Source organism: Cupressus sempervirens, chromosome 8 (assembly GCF_028749045.1).
Source record: "Cupressus sempervirens isolate cs-2001-9-10 chromosome 8, ASM2874904v1, whole genome shotgun sequence".
NCBI classification, from domain to species: Eukaryota; Viridiplantae; Streptophyta; class Pinopsida; order Cupressales; family Cupressaceae; genus Cupressus; species Cupressus sempervirens.
Genome location: NC_143125.1, coordinates 36,421,488 through 36,448,586, shown reverse-complemented (window position 1 = coordinate 36,448,586; position 27,099 = coordinate 36,421,488).

The following is a 27,099-nucleotide window of genomic DNA, read 5'->3' as shown; positions in this document are numbered from 1 at the left end:
GTTCAACGTTTTTCAAAAAATGTTTTTGATTAATGATATTCGTTATTTTTAAAAAAAAATCCATGCATATAAAATTTTCAAATAAATTTAATTGCCCAAATTGAAAATGCATACAATAAAAATATGAAATTCTTCAGAAGACATATGGAAGACACGAAGAAGACAGGAATGCATGATGCGGAAATAGTATAAGAAAAATCACAAGAATCTACTAGGATTCTGATGCTAATTCGCTTTTCCTCAGAAAACCCACAGAGCAAGCTTCCTTCTTCAAAGTTCTTGAGTCCTCCAATGCTCCAATTGCTCTCCACGCTCTCTGTCTAAGCTTCTATGAATGCCTGAATATAAAGAGCTCTCAAGAAACCTTTGGAATGCTTCTTGAAACTGCTGAAAGGTGTCACCAACTAAGCATGGGTCTTTTCCAACCTTTTTGTTGAGTTATAGAGTTGTAGACACCTTGTGCTTAATTGATGCACTAACCCCCGTGTTGTTGACACATGTTAATTCCCATGCAAGCTTATAGCTCCAATTTACTTTTTAAATAATTTCTATTTAAATTTTATAACTTTCATTTTAATTTTTATAACTTTTATTATTATTATTTTATTTATTACTTTATTATTATTTTATAATTATCATTAATTTTAATTTCTAGTTTTCTTTTATTTAATTCCTTTTCCCCAATAATTCACATTTAATTAATTACAATCAAAATATCAAAGATCATGATATTTTATTAATTTTCTCAAATAAATAATTTATTAATTAAATCTATTTATTAAGACTTAATTAATGGAAAATTCACCATAGACCTCCAAGATAAAATATGAAAACCCATCATAGAACAAATCATACAAAATAAATCTAAAGAGTTAAAAATCACGAAATATGTCATCCGACACATTCGGTGGGTATTCAACTTTGATACTTGTCCTAAGTCACTAGGACAAATGGTTTTTAGGTTTGGGATTTGGACTTGAGAATTTATCTCCCTTCTCTCATCATTGAGATAGTATAATAGGGTACGCTCATCCTGGCAATTCAGGGAAGTCGATACCCAGTGCCTGCAACTTGCAGAAAAACCATGCATGTACATACAATATATAATGCTAAGCTAAACAAACAATGGCAGGAAGTGGTGCATCGTGTAGATCCCGACTAAGCAGGTGACTACGACTCCCTTCCTTAACCACATCAGAAATGCCATACAATAAGAAAACACGCACACCATACACATGCAAGTATGGGGTAAGTAACCATAATAAAACACATGAGATAATAAAGCATCTAACTAATCATCATTAATAACTGAAAACAATGTAATGATCATCATACATACATGAAATGTAAAGTCTAAATGATCTCATCATATATCAACTGAATCCCTATCATAATCTCTGATAGTGTCAAAACAACACCACTAAACCATCAACATAAAAGTAGTCTACATAGTCTGATAATAATAGCAACAATAAGTCTAGAAAAGATGTGAACGAGGGTAGGCACTACAGAAATTGATTAAGGAAACTACTCCAAGGAAGACAATGGAAGCATAAAGGGAGAAAGTTGTTGAATTAGAAAAAGAAGAAGTCACAAAATTTGAAGAAGATCAATAGAAGATGAGAGTTAGTGAAGAGGATTCAAGATTAGTTGGAGCACCAACTATGAAGAAAATTCAAGAAAACTTTCATAAGGATAACTGTATAGGAAAAATTGTTCATCAAGCTTAGAAATTAGGAGTAAGTTTGTGAATATGGAGAAGCTTTACAATTATTTCAAAGAGGATGAATGTGAAAGGTTATAAGATGTAGTAGTTTATAGAATAAACAAGTTAAGATAGTCATTAACTAAGATACAAGGTCAAATACTAGATACCCTTTGTGATAAAATGGAAGTAAAATGGAAAGGATCAATTAAACAAGATAAAGAACTAATAAAGTATGTTCTAGTCAAGAAGAAAAAGATAAGGTAAAAAAATAAGAAACTAAGACAAAGAAGAATAATGGAAATGTTGCTAAGGAACAAGAAGTTGTCAAGGTTCTAGTGAATTTGAAAAGTAGAAATAATGATGAGAAATTACTTGAAATCAAAGGGATAGTTGATTTGAGTTCAATGAGTCTAGAAGAAATGATGTAGATGGCAATAGCTATCAAGTCTAAGACCAAAAATAATCAAAGGAGAAAGGAACCAAAAAAACATTTAGACAACATGAGATATCCTCGTCGATATTCGACTGAATGTAGATGTTGATAACAAAGCTACACCTATTGAACAATTAGGTTAGTTGGTGACTATAACAAAATATCAAATGAAAAGATTAAAGAAAGTGACAAATCAAAATATTGAGAGAGAATATGACATTTCATATATTAGCTTAGAAAATTGTGATAGATAAAGGAGCTCATTAACTCCTAAAGTTGACAAATTTAAGGAAGCATTAAAGGGAAGTTGCAAGTGTATTGTCTTCAAATGGAAGAACACATCATTTAAAACCTTTTAACTCCTACCCTTTAGGGATTTAATGGTCTGTGAATGCATTTTTACTCAAACAACTTCTTTTCCTACCCTATTTCCTCTTTTTTTAATATGTCCATGCAATTTTTGAGACCTCGAGCTATCCCTTCTTGGGATAACCCTGATATAGGTCAACCTAGTTGAGTTTTATTGATATATGTCACTTCGGTCAACCTATACTTATATAGGTTGTCCAAGACAATCTAACTCCAGGAATTTTTGGTGCTGGGGCACTTTTTAGGGCTATACATGCATTCAATTTGTTAAGAAATAAAATGGGTCATGAAGATTCATACTAGAATTTTGTTAGTAGGACAAAAAGTGACTCGATATTATTATTTAGTACTAAATATTTCAGCTCTACTAGAGGTAAGATGTAGGTGCAGGGGTGCGTTCAAACTCATTTGAATCTTTAGCTTAATCCCATTGAATGAGATGGAGGAAGAAGAGGTTGTCTCGTTCAAACCCTCAATAGTGCGAGCATAAGGAGGAGGAGAAACATGCAGGCGAGTATTTGTCAAGTGATTGATTTCTGTTTGTTTAGTTATTATTATTTTTTTTTTTTGCAACTGCCTTGGTACTATTGGTAAACAAATTTATCTTGAAATAAAAATCCCAAATAACCCTTATTCGCCCAACAATGAAGACACAATAAAACACCAACAGTTGGGTCACTTTGTCATTGGATTGTGCAAGCACCCTCTGAATTTTACAGGGTATAGCTCCCCGATTTTGATATACAAAGAACAAAATTTAAGGAATGCATTTAACCTCAAAGTTAAGGCTACCCGCACTATTCTTGGAGAGGGGAAAATTATAAAAAGTGAAATAGAAAGAAAATACCCAACATACATTGATGGAAGCATACAATCTTCTCACCCATACATGCGCTTAGAAACAAAGAGAGAGATTAAACAAATAGGAACAACCCTTGCAATAAATGAATACAATAGTAGAATTTAACTTCCATTACTCAGTCCTAATTCACACTTAAACCAAGAATGAGAACAATCTGAAGCACATAATCTTCGAAATGATAGAATCCTCATTCAACCCAAAATTAATACTATTTTTGAACACTACTGACAATCAAAATACTTGCAGAAAACCTTAAGAAAAACTAAATTAAAAAGGACATCTCTGATCACCATCAAAAACTGTCTCCTACCTTTCCCTTCCAATGCAGCACACTCTTCTTATTTCAGAAAAAGGAGAACCCAAGACTCTCCACCCACGGAAAGAATGCACACCGTCTGCTTCCTTCCCAAAAAGAAGAACCCTTCAAAACTGAGAAAATATTCAATAAATAAGCTTCCAGTTCTCCTCCATCTGTCAGCATAACCAATTTTTGAAAAATCTCCATTTTTTTGCCTTTCCCGTAACTTTTTAGTTATTAAAAACTAATTCATGGTAACCGAGTACATTGCTTTAAAACTTTCTAAAGTTTGTTTTTGAAAAGCTCATTGAAATTTTTATGTGTATTTATAATGTTTATATTTAAACAAAACATTATAAGTGACATTTTATAACAATTTTACATCATGAGATATCTGTTCAGTTTATTCATCTTCAGGGGACATTCTGAGTTGATTTGAAACCTGAAACTGTTAGGCATTTAACATGATTAGTTCATGGACGATTACACTTGCTATTAATACCACCGTTTTCATTATCCATGGCGTGCGGTATATACTCTGAGTAGGAGATTCAAGTTTCTTGAGTCTCACCAGTTTAGTGTAATGAGTGTAGGCATGGATGTCTCATGCTATGTGAAATTTGGGGTGTCCCTTCACGTGATTTTTTGCTTAAATCTCACGGTGAGAGAATTCCATTGCTCGGGTCTGCTCCAATTATGTGAATAAAAGACACTTCTTCATACCAATATCTCACTTTTATCTTCGCTAAATCGGGTCTGGACTGCATTCTGCTACTACGATATGATGAATCTGAGTATTATGTTAAATAGTTCATATGCTCTTTCTGCACGTTGTTGAGCCCGATATGATACATTTCTTTCGTATCTTTACCTATGAATGCATTGATAACTGTTGTAACTATCATTTGTGTCTTTGATTTTGAAACCCGACTTAGCATCGACCAAGGAATGAATTGAGGATGATATTCTCGAAGGTGACTTAGGCGCTTTGCCTCTACCTCATACATGCAGTTACGACCACAATCACTAGTTCTGTGCTGGAAAGGAGTCGCATGGGGATGAGTCGACTTGAAGTCAACAGGAGCAGTTTGGTTTTTCAAAATTCCCATGACTCGGCACAGATCGACCAAACACGTTCCCTTGCAACTGTATCTCGATTGCCTTAGACTTCATCATGGCGCCTTTTGGAGACAACCATGCCACGGTGTTTACTATCATATAGAAATGTGACTTCATGATGACTTTGAGCTTCTCCAATCGTTGATGCTTCATGTGTATTGTGGAGAGTATTAACTCAATCACCATTCGTCGACTGATATCGTGCTTGAAACTTCTGATATTGACCATTATGTCTCTTAATGTCACTGCCCGGTCACCGACTCTTCCATTGCGATTTTGACGGTGTTGTTATAAAGAGGTATATGGGCCTAAATGGTATTGCCTTCGGAGCCTTCATCATAACGTCTCGGGTCTCTTTTATAACTCGTGTATCAAGAGTATTTGGTTTTCAGCATTTTGTCAAACAGTTCCTATGCATTGTCTGTGATTTCATGCACTTATCTCCTTCAACCGCCTTCGGACACATTCACATCACAGGTTGTGGGTCAATGTTGTGTGATTGGGTGACAGGTGTTCTCACCTCACATGTCTTTATTAAAACATTAATGTTCATCATCATTGCCTTATGAATTCAATATGTTTATCATGCTAAAACACTCTGTCAAACACTACACATGTTGCTTCAAAAACTCCAAGTTTCGGCTTTGCTTTCATGCTCCAATCCCTTGAATAGGCTAAAGGTTGTGATGAATCGATCTGAGCTTCTCATTTGTCTTGCCGAGGTGTGAGGATGTTTGGAATATCCCGTGGGTTTTCTATTTCATAGTGACTACTTGCAGATAACCGATTACCTTCATAGACCCCTTTTTTGAGATGTATTCAAATTTCAGAGATAATCACGAGTTGTGCGGATAATTATGTTTCTAACATAACTAATATCAAGGCTTTAGCCAACAATTGACCCAGGGGGTGTTGATACCTTCAAAATTACTGAATGTTACTCAACTTGGCTAGTAGCACTACAAACACGTCTCATGCATCCTTATGTTAAGTCTTAATGAAAACATTATCTTCGCTTGAACTTGAATGATCACAAGGTCAATTTGGAATATATTCAAGCATGCCTTTGAACCGGATTTTTGGATTTGAGCACAAAACCTCCTATTTGAGTAATTTGAACATTTATGAAGTAATATGTACTTGCCTGCACGTAGAACTAATCTTAACCACACAATCTAGACTAGAAAATCTGTATTTGAATTGATCAATCTGGATTTTGAACCATTGGATCTGAAATTGGAATGTTGAAACTTCCTCCACCAATTGTACTAGATTAAACCATTGAACTTGCGAACTCTGAACTCTGGACTTAAAAATTGAAATCTGAAATTGAAACTTTGAATCTGAACCTTGAACCTAAACTGGAAAGTTGACTGGTGAATTTGCATCTGAATTCACAATCCAAGCCTGACAATGGTGCACATCTGAAAATGAAGTTGGAACTTGGGCTCTGCAAACTCAAACTCCGAACCATTCAATAACTAAACCTTGTTCAACAAGTACAAAGTGGTTCAAAATTGCTTCATACCATCTAAACCTATTTTCTCGATCTCAAGTTTTGGCACGTGTCACTTGGTTAGCTGTTATAACAATCAATCTGAACATTGCCTTCTTCAAACAAGACTCCATAAAGCATTTTTCAACACGGATTAGTGGAGACTGATGGGTAAAATATGAAAAAGTTATAGAGGGGACCAGCGTACCAAGTTTTAAAATTGAGGTTAAAAGACCAGCTAACAGGTATGTGTACATGCAAAATCTGACAACACAGAGGAACCACGTAGACAAACGCCCTCCAGTCTACGTTTTGACCGTTTTTCCTCTACGCCGGCTGAAATAAAAACCAATTGAAAGTTTAGCCCACAAATTAATGGGTTAATATGTACATACTTTTATCTCATCTGTTCGTGAGATCACAGAGTACTTAAAAATGGAGGACATTTTCTTGAGAAAAAATAATATTCCTATCATAGAATATCAAGCTAAGTATTAGCAACAGAACATGATTTGCGAGCGAATAAAATAAAGTTATAAGCCTGTTATATTCCAACAATCAGTAAGGAAGGAATTCCAGGTCTCCACCATCAGTAAAAGTTGATACCAATGTCTACCAAGATTTATTCCAGTAAATAATAATCTATTTGGCTTGAAAATTAAAATTGGAGAGAATTTAGTGTGAAAGAAGCTATTTTATTTTTATAAATTCAAATGTATGTTAGTTTTGTGTCCATATTATTATTTATTACGGGTTACAATTTACGTTTTCATATTTATAGTGGAAAACGAGGCACTAGTTGGACTATCTATGAGTTTCTCCAGTTGAATGTTCAGGTAATGTTCGATGTCAAGATGGCTACGAAGGATTTGTTAGTTTCAAATTTAAATTATATTCAAATTATCAGAACCTGGATCAAATGCTGTATTTAAAAAAACAAAAAAAAACTTGAATCTCTTAATTAGTTAGAGTGAAGATATAAAATAGACATGTATCTCTTTAATTTAATTTATTTTACATAGTTCTCTTTGAACTACAATTTTCTCAATGTAATTTATTCTAATCGGGAGATTTGTTAATCTTCTGTTGTTTAAATTCAGAATGAACGCGTTTAGATAAGAGTACTGTACAAATCAAATAAGTTTTCCTGCTTCTTCAAAATTGTGACTGTGTTGAGATTCTGAGAGGCACACCACAAAATGGAATCCAATCTTCAACTGGGGAAGGCGTTTCATGCCGTGGCTGCATTTTTAGCATTTGTTGCGTGGGATGTTGTAATGGCGTACAAAAACGGGGATAAGTGGATTCAGGGCAGTGCTCTCACTCTCAGTGCCCTGACCGTCCAATTTCTTGGGTATTTTGATGCCCAAAACGTCGATCTCTTTGGCAGATCAAAAGAAAAGGATTTGCAAATGTTATTGAGCCAACAACTGTCTATTGATATTCCTCGACTTGTCTTCTGCAACATTTTTGGGATGCGTGCTGCCTGGCGTGGCCTTCAATCTGCTGGAAGTTGGTCAAGTATTGCAGCTGTAGCAGTCAGCCTATGTTTGCATATGGCCACCGAGCTTTACGCCGTTTTAAACGTCCACGGCCCTACATTCAGAAATGGAGGCGTGATGTTTATCTCATCTAGTGTGCTTTTGTTTGTGGCGGCCGTTTCTCTTGTGCTTTACATTGGTTTGGCAATTATAAATTGTAAGTTCGCTCGTGACCGTCTAAGTATCAAAATTCCTATAATGCTTTCGACAAAAATAAAGACTAAAATGTTTGATGAAAACGAGGGAGAGATATTCAAGTGGTGGGCTATAGTTCGTGGTTGTCAGCAAGAATTTTGGTTGGTCAGCTCAGCCTTGACTCCAGCAGTGCTATTGATTGTGACGACATGTGTTGCAGTTGTGGTCGCCAAAGTGATATCACAGCCATCTCTTTTCCATCCTAGTAATACTCGTGTGACACGGACATTCTGTCTTCAGTGCATTTTCATCCTAACTGGATGGATTATCCTCATCTGGAGATGGCTAAAATTTCTAGTAGTTCGTTTATCAAATAACGATGATGTTTTCACTTACGTTGGTAGTACTATCACATATGAAATTCGCTTCTGCCGGTCAGTATACCTTTTTATCCTTCGGAAATTGAATGTAAGGGCTCTTCATAATGTCCCTGCCTCGCATTTCAGATGTATACTAATGACTATGCGGAAAGTGTGGAGAATATTAGCATTCTTCTTCTTTCTTACACTCATACTTCCCATGTCTCTCTTCGTTGTTGTAATCTGCCTTCTCATGCTATTCCACCGTTTATGTTGGGGTTTGTCGGGTTTGTTGGGGTGGATTGCTATCAATGTTGCGAATGACATCCACAGGTTCAAAAATTTGGGATCCGATGCACAACTGAAACTCAGCACAGAAGTGACAATCGACACAGAAGCAGACGAATATCTGTACGTGGCTGAATCATCAAACCAGAAAACAAGGCGTGTGATGAAGGAAGCTTATGACAGGGGCCAAAACTCTCTAAAAGTGTTAGTGGTAATCAAGCTCAGTACAGAAGAAAGTCGTAAAGTAATTGGTGATCAGCTTTCCCATATTGACAACAAACACGTATATGGGCACCAAGGGGTGTGGAAGATGTCAGCAGTGGCGGCAATATCAATCATTGCTGAGCTTGTTCATGGTCGGGATTGGAATGAGATTGTGAAGGATGTTGTGCAGGCTTACTGGGAGGCGCAAGATCTATTGGAATTTATAGACTTCCCTGATAACATTACAGTGAATCCCGTCAATTTGTTCGAGTCAGGCAACAGTCGGACCTTCCAAATGAGTTTAGAAGCCGACATCAAAATGCAAAAGATAGAAAGTCTGGTTGAAACGAAATGGCAACGCCACGCAGCTTTAACGTTCAAGGACCTTGCTGAAGTTGTTAAGAAGATTGCAAAGGAAGATGGGAAGAATATCGAGGTCAATAGCAAGTTTTGTCGATATTGGCGTGGCAAAGAATATATTGATTCATTAGTAAACTATAGCGAAGGTTCAGAATTTCTGAAACGATTCAGCATGGAATGTGTTTGCAAGTCCATTTACAAGGAATTTTACAGCGACGAGAGGGAGTTGGTGCATATAGCAGTGAGATGCTTGGGAGATATAATAACATCTGCCCTTTTAATACTGCCAGAAGTTTTATCTGAGTCCTGTAAGAAATGGGCAAAAGAATTCAAAGAGGAGAATTTAATAAGAGCTCTTGAAATACAAGAGAAATTCAGGGTAGTAAAGGAAAAGTGGAGTTCAGCAGAATCCGCAGTGGCAAGGGATGCGGAGGAAACTAAATTAGCAGAAGATACCAAGCTGGAAACAGAAAAGGACACCGGACATGAAATAATGGATCTGGAGGCGAGATGAGCAAGTAAGTAGGAACATTTCCCATCATTAAATTTGTCTGATTATTTCACTATTGACTATGCTTTAATATAGGTTATTTAACGAAAATGGTATGATAATTTAATGTTTTTCTTTTTAAATTATTTATTCAATATTCTTGTCCAAGCAAACCCTTTTTTCCTTGTTGATTGGTGTATAAATCAGACTACTTGCTGGTAACGCGGTCAAATCATGCAGGCCGGAGTCTGTACAGACACAATTCAGCAAGTTCATGCTTTGTTTAACTACTCTACAATCAAGTGCTAGAAACGGGGGAAATACTAAATATGCTCAAGAACAGTATATGGTATGGTGCAGTACGTTCTATGAACACCTGTATGTTCGTTTTGTAGCTTTCTTTCTGAATTTATTCCCAGTATACAGCCTCAATTAAAGCATTGATTCACTTCGATCAGTAATTCTTCATATTGAAGTTTTAGACTTTCTATATTTTGAAGTTATAGAAACTCGATATGATTGGGGAGTTAGTTACAATGAAGAATTGGCCAATGCGCTTATAAGTTCTAACTTCATGCATTTCTTGGTGTACATTCTATATTTATATATGGTTCATTAGACTATATTTACATTTATAGTCAAACATATAGTCATTTCTTGAGGGTCAATTCAAAAAGTTTTCGTATATATTTTAAGAGGTTAACAATTGATACATAAAATAAAATATTAATTTAATTATACATTATGTATGTTGTTGATTTGTTCACAATTATAAAGCTAGCAGAATAAGGGTTTCACCTTAGACAATTTTATTGTAATGATTGTAAATCTTCCCTCATTTCTAGATACTACTATAACAATATTAAATATAGATGTCAAAAAGTTGAACTGATTATTGATAGAATTTCTTAGACATAAATTTTTTTCCTACAATGCTCATGTGCAATCCTAGTGGAGTCAAATTCAACTGTAAAGTATTTATGACATTGTATAAAATTCAAAATATTTAGTAGATTGTATGCAATATTTTTCTCAACAATTTAATGAATAAATTTTGTGCAAGATCAATAATATTTTTTTACTAATATTTAGAATATGAAATCTTTTAATATTCACTTATTATTTTTATATTTCACTTATTAAACCTTAAACATTAATTAATTTAAATTAATTATTTAACTCAAGTTGAACACATGACAAAGATTGCCAAAACTAAATAAATTGTAAAATCTAGTGAAGATGGTTTCTTCTATATTGATGGCTTCCCTAATTTGAAGCATACCTAAAGATAATGTTGACAACACAAATATTAAAATATGTATGACATTTAGATCCTCTTCTATGTAGACCAAGGATGAATAGAAGTGTACACAAATAAATGATATTCAAGTCATCTAAGGGAGGAATATAAAAAGTAAATTAACAATGCACTCAAGAGGATGAAGTGGGGTGAAAAGATTCACAATTTGAAAATTTTATAGTGTGGTAGTTTGCATGACACCTATTCTTAAGTCATGGATTGATATGTAATCTACTTTTTCAATCGGCAATTGTTACCTTTTGTTGATTTTTTCTATCTAGCTAGGAAGGTGGAGTTAGCAACCTCAGTTGGATGTTTAGCAACAACATTAGTTTTTGTTTTTTCAAAAAATATTTTTGAGTTTCCTTAATTAACCTAGAGTACTGATTGTTATAAATAAGATAGAATGTATTTCTATGAATTTATTGTTCAATTAATATGTAGCTAGGTTATTATAATTTAACATCAAAGCTCTAAACTATAAATAAAAAGATAGGATTTGCGATGTCGATTTCAAAAACAAGAAAATCAAGTGTTTCTCTTCATGTACTTCTATAGATATGGCAACTAGTGTTAGATATGAAGGTGCATCTAACTTCTTATAGTGGAAGGTTCAATTTACGTCTACTCTCAAGGAGAACTCTATACTAGTACAATAGTAACAACACCTACAAATGATTATATTGGTTTGGATTCACATGAAGTCAAGGAGACTAAGGCTCAAAGAGTCATTATTGATGGAGTAAGGGATCATTTATCTCCTCATCTACTAGGTAAATACAGTACAAAGGAGATGTAGAATATACTAACAAGACTTTATCAAAATAATAATGATATTTGACATTAAAAACTTGAGAGTGATAGAGAAACCCCTCCTTTCAAAGGGAGGAACTTTGAATGAATAATTTTTGTCCACTATTTATCGCTTAGACAATAGTCAATCATACAATATATCACATTTATGTCAATGCCAAATAGTTTTTACTCAGATTCTCTATCATATCTTACCCCTCTCTTTATCTTTCACCTCTCTCACTATCTTTAATTTATTTACTCTAATTTCTCTTTGATCTTATGTTGATCTCATTTTGATTTTGACAAGGTAGTGAGAAAACACTTAAGTCATTACTTAACAAAACTTTACATGTGTTGAATAAGTAGTGTACATGCCGAGCAATATACCTAGTTAGTCCTAAGCACTACTATCTGCTGAGAATATAGTATGTGCCAAGTCACTCAACTGTTGAGCAAGTCATATATGATGAGTGATTCATATGCCAAGTAAAATAGTGGAAGTCAATTCCTTCAAGAACTGAGTTACAACATTAAGGATATAGTGAATGTTGAGCATCAAAGCTTTCAAGTGCCAAGTTAACAGTTTTTGGCATTGTTGTTTGTAATGGAACAAACTCTTATTTCGACTATTTTTGGCCTGACTTAAGGATTATTTTACGATTCTAGAAGATATATACAAAGGTATATTGAGAATCCCTATGTAGTACACACAACCAATCAAAATAAGGGATGTTTTAAGTGACAAAATGAGAGAATTGTAATCATTGATTCCTACCTAACCTTAGCTCGTGTAAGTCTTCTTAAGGAGGGAAAACACTAAAGAGTTTGTAGTGTGCGGATGAGAAGCAAAGGTCGAATACTAAATGCAAAGAGAGCATTCATGATGACTATGGAGTTTATGACAGAGATACGAGTTGCATAATCAGTTAGAGAGACCAGAGCAGAGCTGTTAAAGGATAGAAGAGATACATCTGATCAAGAGGATCAAGTACAAATTAGGAAAGAGGAGAACTAACACCTATTAGAGAGGTGCTAACTGAAAGATCAAGGCCGAAACATTCTAACAGGTGAATCAGTGTAAATCTCTTGGCCATGTAGTCTTTATAATCTTTTGTAAATCCTTTAACTATGTGCTTATTTTATTGCAAGTTTAAGTCATCTAACAAGGCACAGCTTTAGCAGGGTGTTGAAAACCTTTAACAGAGTAAGATTTAATATTCTTTGTAAGCCTTTAACAAGGCAACCTTTTATAGGGTAGATTATAGTTTATGATCAAATAATTGTAACCTTAATTAGATACACTTTACAACTAGAATAGTGGAAATTTGTGGGTGTCAACCTAGCTCCACTTTTACCTTCACATTGGAGGATTTTTGGGTAACAAACTTATTATGTTATGTGTTATTTATTTCATGCTATGGATGAACATGTGTAGTTAGCTTTTTTTTTTTACATAATAAATTATGAGATGGATGTGTGGCGAATGTTTTATGGTTAAAGTTTTGAAGTACTGATTCATCTCCCCCCCTCTCAGAGTTTACTTCTCCATTGTTGATTGCAACAATTGGTGTGAGAGACTTGTTCTCTAGAAAATAAAAGCTTTGCAACTTTGATGAAAGATCTTTAAGATGGAAGTCTACAATTTGGGAAAGACTATTGAGAATCAAAAGATTGAAATTTAGCTTTCCCTACACCAACTCATGGAAGAAAGAGATAGCTATTGAGCAAAATGATACACATTACCAAGAGGAAGACACTCTTGAATTGTTTGTAGATGGAAACTCAAGTGAGTTTGATGTAGTAGTTGAAGATCTAATGGAAAAGAATGGTTTCTTAACTGAAGGGGCTAGAAATCTTAAGATAGAAGAAGAAGTCCAATCAGTATTGCTATGTGAGGTGATTGAGTAGAAAAATAAAGCCGGGGAAGACAAGGTCATGATTGAAGATGACAAAAGGACATTAACCAATAGACTGGAAGAGAAAATATTATCTAGGTATAAAGGATTGCTAACATGTAACTAGATACAGTGAATCAATTAATGATTTCCAATCATGAATTGAATGGAAAGGATATTGAGATAACAACCCTGAAACTATAGAATAAACAACTAAGGAATGAATTGACGAAAGAAAAGGAATTTTTTGAAAGTTTCAACAAACATAGTGAAGCCATCAAATACCTTTAGAGATTGATGAGATCTCCTTGATCTAACAATGATACTACTGGATTAGGATACACCAATACTCATGAAGAAGAGTCACCTAAAAGTGATGAACAAAGAAATAAAAAAGGTAAGAACTATAAACCCACTTCTCATAATTATGGGAAGTTAGGTCATATAGTAAATGTTTGCAGAGCAAGAATGCAAATCAAAACCCTAAGCAGAAATTCAAGGGTTACTATCATAAGTGCAACAAGCAAGGACATCATACACATGAATGTAGGACCAAGACCTTAAGCATACAAAGATTCTAAGGATATTACCACAATTGTCATAATTATGGACATAAAGCATATGAGTGCAGATCTAATGCAAAGTGGACATAAAATAAGAAGGCAAAGGTACAACAAAATGGAAAATCCTACAATTGGGATTACAACATAAGGTATAGTTGTCACTTATGTCAAGAGTATGGACATGTTCCCAAGAATTGCATTAGAGCACATCTTAAAGGTAACTACAATAGATGGTTGAGTGAGACTATATGCTTTAGTTGTTTGAAGACCAGTTATATCAGTAGAAACTGTCCAACTAGATCACTAGCACCAAGTAATGGTAACAATAAAGACAAAGAAAAGGAAAATGTTGAAAAGGTCAAAGTGTAGATGAAAAAATCATTGAAGAAGGAAGATTGCATCACATCAAGTTTAAATGAGGTCACTTCATCCAATGGATCAGGTGATAACATCACCCCCAACTTGGCAATCAAAAGGTATGTGTGGGATTGATATTTCAAAGTTTTTTCATACATTAGTTTGAAGAATATGAGTTCTAAAAAATAATATATGCATGAATTAAGATGCAATGTATTAATTAGAACCTGGAAGAAATCTATAGTTTTGTTAGTTTTCATGTTGTTGCCGAGTGATGGAATTATGTTAGTACTGATTGAGCTCATTATGGTTGCTGAGTGTAGTCAAAATCCTATGATAGCCGAGCTTATAGCTATATAAAAATTAAGCATTTATTGCCAAATATCAAGGGTTATATAGTTGATTTTTGACTCATTTACATTCATTAGAGATCAGAGAGTGCATGAAGAGCATAAGGAAAACTAAGGAGTTGGATTCAAGTGTCTTTGAACTAGATTTAGCTACTACTCATCATCATTCATCATATTCATAAGGTATTTATTGAGTGCAAAGTTAAGTTGTTTGAGTTTTTGCAAACCCTAGTTACATAAAATGGTACCTAGATCTTCTACAAATGTTAGTAAGGAAGGAAAATAAAATTTTAATTTGTAATTAATAATAGTGAAATTAGACAACCACCCTTTCAAGCTATTCCTAAGATAACATATAAGGGAGACCCGTTTGGTGCATTATCGATGATACCACCACAAGTTTTAATGATACAAGATGTTATATGTTGTTACGCTTGTAAGTTTGTCCAGAGGTATTAGACACATGGAAATTAGAGATTTGTATAGAAAACTATGTGCAAATGGAGTCTTGAGGCAAGAGAACAAAATTGTAGAAAGAAAAGGGTTAACCTGTGCCCTAGATCTCCTTAATGTATTCAAAACAGAATGGATTAAGATTGTACTTAATAGAATACATGATGACTTAATATGGTTGGAAAATATACCACTAAGATCACAAAGAGGATCATCCAACGAGTGATAGGGTATCCTACCCTTGACAAACCTGAAAGCATGAGAAGTGATGCAAAGGAAGTGATAGAGAAGAACATGGGGACATTATGGAATAAGAGAGGGATGCCAATAGACACACTTTCAGATCCCCTAATTGATTTTATAGTGAGAGTGATAGCTCACAAATTATTTTAATCTAGCAGATTAAACATTGTATATTGCATGGTATTATATTTAGGATACAAGATTGTTAAGAAAGACCACTCCTATGACCTTGTTGAGTTACAACTTCAACAACTATCTAAAAACTTGGAGTCCATTAGGAACACAAAAAGTGAATCATGTAAATTTGTTTCTTTGTTGGTTTTTATATTTTTTTATGTATAGAATACAGTTCCCACATTTTGAAAGATAGTATGGAAGATAAATAGGCTAGTCATAGTGCAGATTTTAAAGTTGATAGAGAAACTTGCAAAGAATTTTGAAATAGTTATGACAAGATACTTTTAAGATTTCAAAAAGTCTATGAAGCAAAGACTAAGGATTCCAGTGTTAATAGTGGAGAAACATTATAATGATTTTTTCTTCTTAGTTGATGCTAATTATACATATGTGTAGGCAACCATACCTAGGATTAGATGGCTAAAGTCATTGCCTTATGAAATCAATGTGGATGAGGCATCTACAACCATCACAACACTACTAGTAGAGGACATAGATAAGAGGGCCAAGATATTTGTAAATTATGAGGAAGCCAAGTCAAGAATAACTATTGACTTAAAGAAAACTACTGTTATTACAAAGAAGAACAAGCTTGTGAAGAATTTTAAGTAGAGATTTGGCCAAGGGGGAGATGGAGGAGAAGAAGAAGATGAAGATGAACAAAAGGTAGTAGAGATTGTAAAGGGTGTATCATTCAAGGATGGTCATGTGAAAGGCACTAAAGAAACAATAGGAGAAGAAGCCACAATGGAGGATGAGCAACAAGATAATCAAAGTGTACCTGATGTACAAGTGTCAAGTACTAGTTGTCCACATATAGACCATGTAAGTTAGTAGGAATTAGTAAAAATCAAAGATGTTTCTAACAATTATGCTCAAAACATCAATGCTTTTACTGATAATGATTTGAAGAATATTTCGAAGGGTTCCACCATGGGAGCTCAATTATGCTCACATCCTATACTAGTGAGAATAGAAGAAATTAATAAGATAGTAATGGCATCAGCAAGGAAGAAGCAAATTGACACTTCTAGTTTTCCCCCAAAGGTAAAAGTTACAAAAGAAAAAGGTGCAAGCACTAAACAACAAGGTATTATTAAAAAACTAGTTGCATTACCTCTAGTACCATTCATTTCACATAAGCAAGCCTTCATTACTATTGAGAAGGATGGAACAAAAGTTAAACTAGGTCAAGAAGTAAGTCCTATGGCTATATCACAAGCACAAGGTGAAAAGAAGGAAGAGGCAAGTTAAATTGACAAGTCTAAAGAATTGAAGGTAACTATGGCTATAGATGAACAAGTTGTCATGCAGACTCTAGTCACTCTACCAATTTTTGTGACTCCTACTAGTAATCAAGTTCTTTAGAGGCCGAGCAATCATGCCACCCCATTGCAAATATGAAGGCCAAGTGCAAAGACATACAACAAATCAAAAGATATATACTATGGAGATGTAAGTCTTGATGAGTTGATTGGACTTCCAAAGTTTGATCTTATAACAATCACCATTGAGAAAATAAGCATTCTACAACAAGCTTTACACAAGAAGAAACAACAAGAGTTTCAAAGAAGGGGGCACAAGCATAAAAAAAGTTCTTCATGAAATAAAAGACATATTTATTGATACTTTTAGCCTCCTAGGCCCTAATGAAGAGAAACCTATTCTTGAGAAATTGGTAAATATTGTTGAGATGATTAGTGATGAAGACCTAAACACAACCACCAAACTATTGGAATGGTCCGAACAGAAGTTTCACTCTAAAGTTCTTGAACAAAATTCTAGTGCTATTGCACTAAGATAGGTTCACTTAGCAACCAAAATGGAGGATGTAAGAAATGTGTTGGAGAATATATTTTCTCTATACATTGTTATGTGAATTTATTCACACAAGAAGTATAGAGGGCTACTGAATAGCTACAAGGAGATCTACAATCCATAGGTACAACATTGAAACTTTCTCCTAGTCAAAGATAAACTCATTTTTAGAGATGATTATCTTCTCAAGGTAAGCTATGTGCATTACATTCACAAGATACAAACATAAGGGCTACCTTGGTTATTATCCAATCCATGTTGAGCCCACACATGGAAGTATTAAATAAGGAACTAGGCTTCGCTGAAACATTCATGAAGAAAGATAATCAACATTCAATACATAATGACATAGTTAACCTTGTTGCCTAGCTAGATGTTCAATATCGATCTCTAGAGGTAGCATGAAATAACTGGGAATTAGCATTGAAAATAATTATGAAGGTCCACAAAACATTTTTGGGCAAACACACCATAAGTGTACCACCCATGACATAAGTGTCAAAAAAGGGAGATAGTGAATAAAATGATATAGTAAAGGAAGTACACATGCAAAACACAGTTTTGAGATAGAAATAGGGGACAACAATAGTACAATACATTTACTCAAGTAGGTGTTATACAAAATTCAGCAACAACAAGGAACACTCAACTGAGGGGGAGTCATAAAATTTTGGAGAGGTATGACTATTTAAGTCATCAATTGTGCAAAATTTTGAAATTTGAAAATTTTGTATGTGAGCCAAGTAATATATTCATATTGTCTGAGTGATGCTCATATTCATGTTATATATGCATGACCAAGTTTTTTTTTCACTCATGTCAAAGGAGTAGATTGTTGATCTCATTTTGGTTTTGACAAGGCAGTGACAAAACACTTAAGGAATTACTTAACAAAACTTTGTATCTCCTAAGTAAGGAGTGTATACCAAGCAATATACGTACTTAGTGTCAAGCACCAGTATGTGCTGAGTAGATGGTATGTGTTGAGTCACTCAAATTTTGAGTAAGTCATAAGTGCCAAGCAATTCATATGCTGAGTAAAATAGTGGATGCCAAGTCATTTAGGAATTGAGTTACAACATTAAGGATATAGTGATTGTCGAGCATCAGATCTTTCAAGTGTCGAGTCAATAGTTTTTGGCATAGTTGTTTTTAATGGCACAAACTCCAATGTAAACCATTTTGGACCAACTTAAGGATTATTTTATGATTCTAGACTATATATACGAAGGTGTATTGAGAATCCCTATGTAGTACATGTAACCAATCAAAATATGGGATGTTCTAAGTCGAAAAATAGGTGAATCAAAATCGTTGATTCCTACCTAACTCTAGTTCACCTAAGTCTTCTTAAGGAGGAAAAATCCTAAAGACTTTTTAGTGTCCAGATGAGAAGAGAAGGTCAAATGCTAAATGCAGAGAGAGCATTCATGGTGACTATGGAGTTTATGATAGAGATATGAATTGCAAAATTAGTTAGAGAGATTAGAGAAGAGTAGTTAAAGGATAGAAGAGATACATATGATCAAGAGGATCAAGTACACATTAGGAAAGATGAGATCTAATATCTATCAAAGATGTGTTAACTGAAGGATCAAGGCTGAAACATTCTAATAGGTGTATCAGTGAAAATCTCTTAACTGAGTAGTCTTAAGAGGCTTGTGTAAATCCTTTAACTACGTGCTTATTTTATTGCAAGTTTAAGTCCTCTAATAAGGCACACTTTTAGTAGAGTGTTGAAATTCTTTAATAGGGTAAGATTTAATAGCCTCTGTAAGCCTTTAATAGGGAAAACCTTTCATAGGGTAGATCATAGTTTATGTTTAAACTTCTTGTAACCTTAATTGGCTACACTTTATAGCTACAGTAGTGAAGATTTGTGGGTGTCATCCCCACCCCAATTTTACCTTCTCATTGGATGGTTTCTAGGTAAAAAATTTATTACATGTAATGTGTTTCATGCTATGGATGAACATGTGTAGTTAGTGATTTTAGTTTACATGCTAAATTGTGAGATGGATGTGTGGTGAATTTTTTGAAGTACTAATTTAGCCCCCCTTAGAGTTTACTTTCCCATTGTTATTTCCAATAGCATATACCCATATATTTGTGTGTGTGTGTGTGTGTGTGTGTGTGTGTGTGTGTACTATATATATTAGAGGTATTATTTATAATATATATAACTATTTTGATTTTTATTATGTTAATGAATAGTATTGTCCCATGAAGGGACATGTCTATTTTTGACTCAATTCTCATATAAATATAAGATGTCATTACATTTGAAAATCACATACCAAGATAAATGAGAGTGCTATTACAAATGTAGTGATCCTTATAAATTTATAATACCTTAACATGGTATGAGCTAGGTTGAGGTTGTGACAATCTCAACACCATTCCAGGTGCATTCATCATAGACCATCTATATATGACAACCATTTTTCATGAAGGATTTAGTACTGGGTGATTAATTGAGAGTGTTCAATCTACAAATTAACACACAAAGTATTGAAGTTTTCATGCATGGCCATCTAATTTAGGCCCATAACCTTGAATTCATGTTAAATATTCACTCTAAATTTATGCCTAGATTGATAATCTAAAGAGCGATGACCATTGCACTCAAATTATTAAACAAAAAATACACAAAAAGATATTGCACACAACTCTTCCACAATAGAGAAGAAATCATTTTATTCATTCACAAACTCAATTGATTACATTTAAATGTGTTTACATCAGTATATATAAAACCTTTCTCATTGAATGAGATATTACAAAGAAGATTATGATCTATAGTTGCAATCTATGCATGAACTATAGTTGTAAAGTTACCATTATTACAGGAATTTATTTGCATGTAAGTTAGAACATATGCATGAACTATGATTAACTAATGTCTGATTTGGTAGACTAGAAATATATCCATAGCTTTCATTTTATACACAAAAACTAAATACTTTCTAACTTTTGTCTAACATTAGAATAATGAGATATGTGTAGTTCTTATTTAATTGAAGTATGTGCCTTCATTTCTTCTTTATTCTCTATTCAAGATATTATTGCGCAAACTACTTGATTAGGAGAAATTAACTCCTTCTAAAACTCCCCCTTAATTATGACCATATATATGCTACAACCCCTAGAAAATTCTTAGTTATTAATCATTGTCTTTTTCTTTAATTTTATCAAATCTTCATACTTACTCAAACCCTTATCTTAAATCTTCAAATCTAGATCAAACCTAATAAATCCCATCATTCTCTAGGAATGCTCTAACAATAGGCTTAGGAAAAACTTGATGTCTACTCCATTGTAGGTTTAGGTGTCAAAACCCTTATATTTCCTCAACACCTCCCATTGAGCCACACTATAGGTGATAGAGAGTCCAAAATCTTTATTCAAACTCTAGCTTTAGCTACTAATCAAATACCTTTGACTTTGTCCAACTACTACAAAAATTCAAAAAGTTTACTTCTAAACTTCCTACAAAATCATTTTCTATGGACATCTTGATAGACAATGCATCTGATTTACTCAAACCATTTGTAATCCACCTTGAACATTCAAACTTTTCAAAAAATCTATTTTTTGTTCATACTTTAACATTTATACTTAAATAATTTTTTGATTGTACATGTAACCTTCTTCCATATTAATCTATAGATCCAACCACTATCAATTTTTATGCTTTCATTCTTTGGCTCTCTATTCCAACATTTCTTTTCACAATAATTTTTCAAACCACAAATACTGCATGGATGTAGATCCCAACATCTTTCCTCTTTATATCTTGACTTGTCATGATATGCACATTGCATAGTCCTTAAACTAATTTATTTGAACTTGTGTTCATCTTTTCTTTTCCTGTAGAATATGTTAGAAAGGATAGGGTTGTCGTTGCACCAAGAGATTGACCTATCAATGCCCGATACAACCAATGGTCTTATAGAACCACTAAGCCATGTTGCGAATCCTACAAGGGATACTAGCCCACTGGAAAGAATCCCCCTCCTAGCATCACTTGTTGTGGCCTATAAGATTCAAACATGTGACTAACCTCTTATTCCAATTGTTAGAAAGGATAGGGTTGCCACTAAACCAAAAGATTGACTTGTCAATGCTTGATACAACCAATAGTCTTATAGAACCATAAGAGGTGGTTAAATCATGTCATGAATCCTATAAGGGATGTTGGCCCACTACCGATAGAATATCCAAGGTCTTCAGGCATTGGCCTCCTTATCTATTCAATTGGACTCATCAGTCCTTTTTCATCTTTTCCTAAGCCTTTACCTTTGAAACCCATTCTTTTCATAATCTTCAAACTGATATTATCATGAAAATAACTAAAAACATTTGCATTATCATTGAACATTACATGTTCATCATTACACACATGTTTACAAACATCTTTAGGATAAACTCCTTTATCAAATGATGAATTTAAATCTTTTATGTCCCAAGAAACATCATGAACTAGTTTTTCTCTTCAACATTCATTCTTTTCTTTCAACAAATTATTCTCCTCCTCTAATTTCTTAATTTTATCCCCCAAATCCATATTTTTTTCTCAATCTCAATTTGTTTGTCTTCTAATCTCTTCAATTCTCTACTAAAATTTCATTATTTTTCTTAATTATCATAGAAAAACTTTAGCTTTTTTTTGAATTCTTCATTTTTCTTTTTAATCTCATCTAACACTTTTATCTTTTCCTCTAATACTTTATTTTTTTCTTCAACTTTCCACAAATCTATCAAAAGAGCATTAGTTTCCTTTTTCAAAAAATCCATTATAGTTGCATTTTGTTTTACTATATTTTTGCATTGAAATAATGAAACTAAACTCACCTTATTCAATTGAACTAATTCTTCTTTAATGGTAGCACACCAATGAATTTGCTAATCAAAAAATTCTCTTAAAGACTAATCTTCACACTAAATCAATTAGCTCCAATGATCTAGTAGGAACACATGTAAGAAGAAACTTCTTTAAACTCAACAAAACCCACCATTTTTTTGTAAACTTCCCCATATATGAAATATTGATTTATTTTTGTAGTGGTCTCCTTTGATTATATAATGCCCTTATTTTTCCAGCAATCTTCTTTGATAATATCTAGAGCAAGATCATTTAGGCTTGTAATATCACTTTGTCAATCTTGAGAAAACACCATTGCCCTTGATCTTTTCAACCATTCATTCTATCTCTAATACCACTTTGATAATCTAAACAATGTAGACCATGGCACTCACATTGTTAAAAATAAAATTCACAAAAATATATTGCACACAACTCTACTACAACAAAGAAGAAATCATTTTATTTATTTACATACTCAATTGATTACATTCAAATGTGTCTACATCACTATATATAAAACATTAATCATTTAATGAGATATTATGAATAAGATTATAAACTATAGTTACAATCTATGCATGATCTACAGTTGTAACTACTATTATTGTAGAATTTATTTGCATCTAAATTAAAGATCATATGCATGAACTATCATTAACTAAAACTTGTAATTTGGTAGACTAGAAATCTATCCATAGTTTTTATTTTAAACACAAAAACTAATACTTTCTAATTATTTTCTAACATTAAAATAATGAGATATCTATAGTTCCTATTTAGTTGGCTTTGTGCATGCAATTCTTCTTTATTCCCTATTCAAGATTTTGTCCTACAAAGTGCTTGATCAGGAGAAATTAGCTCCTTCTAACATAGATCATGCAATTTCCTAGTCACAGGTGGTGTATTGTCCATTCATATGACACCGTTTGCTAACTGTATTAGATTCTACAAATTCTTTTCAACTTAGTTTTTGAGAATAGAAGTTGAGGCACTAAATTGATAATAGGTGTTGCATCCTCCCTTTTGAATATTGATTTTTATTTCTTCTTCTCTCGAATATTTATGATGTGGTACTATCTATAGCACTTAATTTCTAATTATATCTCTCTAATGTCTTCCTTGGATAGTTAATGTAATATGGAAAAATATCCATAAGGTCTTATCCAACTCACTATGTATGATAATAAAGGATCGCCTAGCTTGACAATGACGTGTCCATGCTAGGAAGGGTGAAGAAAACATAAACAAGCTAAAGAGAAAAGAATAGCAACACAAAACAAATTTGAAAGAGAAAGCTATTTTTTATTGATAATTTTTGCACTACAATTACCTATCTGTATATAGAGACTTTTACATTTTCTAGAACCAAGAAAAGCTCAAATGATTTCATATGTGGAGAAGGTGAAGATGACAGAACTACAAGTTTACTTAGTCACCAATTAATGGACTAGAAGATGTCAATAACAACTTGTTGTGTAGTTGTAACAAACAGAGTTAATTACTCATTCAAAACTGGAATTATTCCAACACCTTACCTTAATTTCTACCACTAATGCATCTTTAAGTGGGAGAAATTATTACAAGAATGAATTCAAACATCAACCTCTTTGAGTTATAGCAAGGTTCTAAATGTGAGAAATTTGACAGTAGATAGTGCTTTGGTAAATATATCTGTAACTTCATCTTTAGTGCCATAGAAGTGTAGCTTGATTACTTCACTCTCCAAGAGATCTCAAACAAAGTGATGGTGAACTTCAATATGTTTGGATCTTGCATGGTAGATAGGATTCTTTGCAAGCATGATAGTGCTTTGGTTGTCATAGAATATGGTAGTTGGATGAGCTTGTTGATGACATGCCTCTTCAAGTAGTCTTCTGATCCATAGAGCTTCTTGAGATGCCTTTGATGCAGCAATATATTCGGCTTTTGTTGGTGATAGTGTCACTATTGGTTGCTTCTTGCTACTTCAAGAGATTGGTCTAGATCCAAGGTGGAAGATATATCCTAAAGTTGATTTCCTATCATCAATATCACCTAATCCGAATCTATATAGCCTACTAAATTAGGGTCTCCTCCATGTTAGTACTCAATGCCAAGCTTGTAAGTGCCTTTGATGTACTTCAAGATCCTCTTAGCAGCCTTCCAATGTTCAAAGTGTGGGTTTTCCATGTGCCTGGATACAACACCAAAAACATATGCAATGTATGGTCTAGTTATTGTGAGATAAAAAAGACTACCAACAAGTTCCCTATATAGTTTTCCACCCACTTTCTTTTTATCTGAATGAGCACTTAATTTTAAACCTACTTCACATGGTGTATTAGATGGCTTACAATCACTCATACTAAACTTTTTCAATACATCAATAGCATATTTGGTTTGGGAGAGCAAGATCATATTCTCTTCTTGCCAAACTTGCATGCCCAAGAAATAGCGCATCAATCCAAGATCACTTATCTCAAAAAATTTTTAAAGCTGTGTCTTGGTGTTATCAATACATTGTCTAGAATCCCCTGTAATGATTAGATCATCCACATATAAAACAATGATAAAAATTTCATCTTCAATATGCTTGACATATACATCTAGATCGGCTTTTCTCTTTTTAAATCTATTTGTTACAAAGAATTCATTTATTTTGGAGTACCATGCCCTTGGAGCATGTTTAAGGCCATATAGAGATTTCCTCAATCTATATACTAGATGTTCTTCACCATCTTTAACAAATCCTGGTGGTTGTTGCATATAAATTTTTTCTTCTAAGTCACCATACAAAAAATCACTTTTTACATCCATTTGAAACATTTTCGATCCACACTTTTTAGCTAAAGATATAATAGTTTGAATGGAAGTAATTTTAGCAATAGGGGAAAATGTCTTAGTATAGTCAATACCTTCTTCTTGTGAGAAGCCACGGGCCACTAACCTTTCCTTGTATCTTTCCATTGCTCCATCTGATGTGAACTTCATTTTATAGGTCCATTTGCAGCTGACCACATTCTTTCCTTCTGGAAGTGTTGCTAATTCCCAAGTTCCATTCTTCATCAAGGAGTTGTACTCCTCTTGCATAGGCTCCTCCCATTCATCTTTTTCTTTTGCTTCCTCAAATGTGGTTGGAGTTTCAACCTACATCACCTTAACCATAAGAGCATAGTTAGCAACAATCTTGGGGCCTTCTTGATAGACCTCTTGAATGCTTCAAGTTTTTCTTTTATTTCTTGTGTCTTCATCATCACTGTTGCTTGAATCTTCATCCTTCACTTCTTTTCCTTTTGTAGAAGATATCATATTTTACTTTGAAACATTAGTATCAATATTTTCATTTTTTTCAAGCAAGAAAGGAAACTAAGAAAATGTAGAGGAATTAGTATTCTCAAAGCCTTCATCAAACTAGACATTTCTTTTGATTTGAATTTCTTTTGTATTAGAATTATATAGCATATATCCTTTTGATTCTTCACTATATCCCACCATTATGTACTTCTCACTTTTCCTTTCTAATTTACTTGTCTTTTCATCAAGAATGTGAGCATAAGCAGTGCAACCAAAAATATGAAAATGAGACACATCAGGCTTTCTTCCACTCCAAACCTCTTCAGGGGTTATGTTCATGATCACCTTTGTAGGAGTTCTATTTAGAATATAAACTATTGTATGAATTGCTTCAGCCCAAAGATGTACCTCTATTTTTCTAGAATGGAGCATACACTTAGCCATTTCTATTATAGGCCTATTTTTCCTTTTTGCTACCCCATTTTGTTGTGCTGAGTAGGAAATAGTGGATTCTTTCTTTATGCCATTTTTTTTTACAAAATCCCAAAAATTCTTTATTCATGTATTCAGAACCTCTATTTGTTCTTAAATTCTTAGAAATTTCCCACTTTTCCTTTCGGTTAGAACTTTAAACTCCTTAAATTTATGAAACACTTCCTCCTTCTTTTGTAGAATGTATACCCAAATTCTTCTTGAATAGTCATTTATGAATTTGAGAACATACCTTGCACCTCCAAGTGAGGGTGTTTTGAAAGGACCCATCACATTGCCCTCCATGATTTTCCTTGTGGGAAAATTTCTACATGTTGCTTTTCCATTGCACATCCTTCACATACTGATTTTGTTGGAGAGATTGTTGGTAGACCATGCACCATCTTCAACTTCTCCATAAGTTTGAGACTTTGATAGTTTACATGCCCTATATGCTCATGCCACAACCTGTTCACATCATCATACTTTGCAATAGCACATACATCTTTATTTCCAATAAATTCTTGAAATTTATAAAGCCCATTTTCCACTCTACCAATTGCAGTCACTTCATAACTTTTATTCACATCCTTGACTAAGCATTTATCATTGTAAAATTCTACTTTGTATCCTTGATTTGCAATTTGAAAGACAGAGAGAAGATTTGTTGATAGTTGACGGACAAGCTTCACATTTTTAAACATTCCATTATTTACTCGAACATTTCCACTTCCTTGAACTTCTAGAGGACTATTATCTCCTAGATATATATTTTCACCATTGCTTTCTCTTAATAACTCAAATTTCTCCTTATTATATGTGACATATGTTGTGTGCAACTAGAATCAATTATCCATTCATCCTTAAAAGAACTAT